Raw genomic sequence first — 1,889 nt, forward strand, 5'->3', positions numbered from 1 at the left:
CATATTATGGGGGTACAAATGTTTAGGTTACATATATTGCCTTTGCCCACCCGAGTCCATCCCCCAAACAGTGCACACCACACCCATTAGTTGTGTATATACCCATCCCCTCCTTCCGCCTCCCATCTGCCCGACACTGATGAATGTTCCTGCTATATGTGCACTTAAATGTTGGTAAGTTAAGTCAGTTAATACTAATTTGACAGTGAGTGCATGTGGTGCTTTTTCTTCCATTCTTGGGATACTTCAACTAGTAAAATGGGCTCCAGCTCTATCCAGGCTAATACAAGAGGTGCTAGATCACCATTGTTTTTTGTGGCTGAGTAGAGCTCCATGGTATACATATACCACATTTTATTAATCCACTCATGTATTGATGGGCACTTGAATTGTTTCCACACCTTTGCAATTATGAATTGTGCTGCTATAAACATTCTAGCGCAGATGTCCTTTTTACAGAATGTCTTTTTTTCCTTTGAGTAGATGCCCAGTAATGGGATTGCTGAATCAAATGGTAGTTATACTTGTAGCTCTTTGTATCTCCATATTACTTTCCACTGAGGTTGTACTGTTTGCAGTTCCACCAGCAGTGTATGAGTGTTCCTATCTCTCCGCATCCACGCCAATATTTATTGTTTTGGGACTTTTTGATGAAGGTCATTCTCACTGGAGATAAGTGGTATCTCATTGTGGTTTTGATTTGCATTTCCCTGATTGGAGATGTTGAGCATTTCTTCATATGGTTTTTGGCCATTAGTCTATCTTCTTTTGAAAAGTTTCTGTTCGTGTCCTTTGCCCACTTTTTTTTTGTTTGATCACAATTATTTATTGTACCTTAAACATAATGGGGTTGTGATACATAATATAGTACATGTTTATGGGGTACATGTGGTATTTTGTTACCTGCATAGAATGTGTATTGATCACGTCAGGGTATCTGAGGTGTCCATCACTGATTACTTTTCACTTCTATGTGTTGGGAACAATTCAAGTCCTCTCTTCTAGCTACTTTGAAATACATAATACATTGTGGTTAACTACAGTCACCCTACTCTGCTCTGGAATAACAACTTATACATTTTATCTAACTGTATGTTTGTACCCGTTAACCTACCAGTCTTCATCACCCCACCCACATTTTTAGCCTCTGGTCACCATTATTCTACTCTCTAGCTGCATGAGATCAACTTTTTTAGCTCTCACATATGAGTGAGAACATGTGATACTTGTCTTTCTGTGCATGTGTTATTTCGCTTAACTAATGACCTAACAAATGTTTTTTGAGTGAATAAATGAGTACAGAATAGTGAAAGAAAACCTTAGGAATCTCCTAGGCTAACTTTGGCCTTTCACCCAGATTTGTAGCTTTGGGCAGGTTAATTAGCATCTCTGAACCTCAGTTTCCTCATATGAATGAGACTAATTTTGGCCAAGGTCTCCTCACCTTTTGCAAAGATTAAATGACACAGCACCTAACAATTAGGAATAGTGATTGTTCTTGTTACTGATAGGAGCCAAGTTTAGAAACAACTTTAGAATTTTTGTTAATAACAATAAATAAAAGTTAACTCTTAAATGTATGTATAACAGGCTCTAAGACAGCACTTCATTCTAGCTACAGGTAGAAAAAGATGTTACTCCCAACTGTTTAAATAGGAATGGAATCAAGGGTCACCATTGCCTCAGGCACAAGGAACAGCTTGCTTTTTTCCAGATTTCTGAATTCCACCCATGGCCAGGGGCCCTGCCCGCCCACCCCCAGCCTTTGCTTTTAGCTTCTGCTTTCTTCTTCTCTTTTTGTTTCTGCTTGAAAACCTCATCTTCCTTGTCCGCTTCTTGGGTTGTTTCAGGGGCTGCTTCTTGCCACCTTCATAGCCAGACATGGCAGA

Source organism: Propithecus coquereli, unplaced genomic scaffold (genome assembly GCF_000956105.1).
Source record: "Propithecus coquereli isolate 6110/MARCELLA unplaced genomic scaffold, Pcoq_1.0 Scaffold29, whole genome shotgun sequence".
Lineage (NCBI taxonomy): Eukaryota > Metazoa > Chordata > Mammalia > Primates > Indriidae > Propithecus > Propithecus coquereli.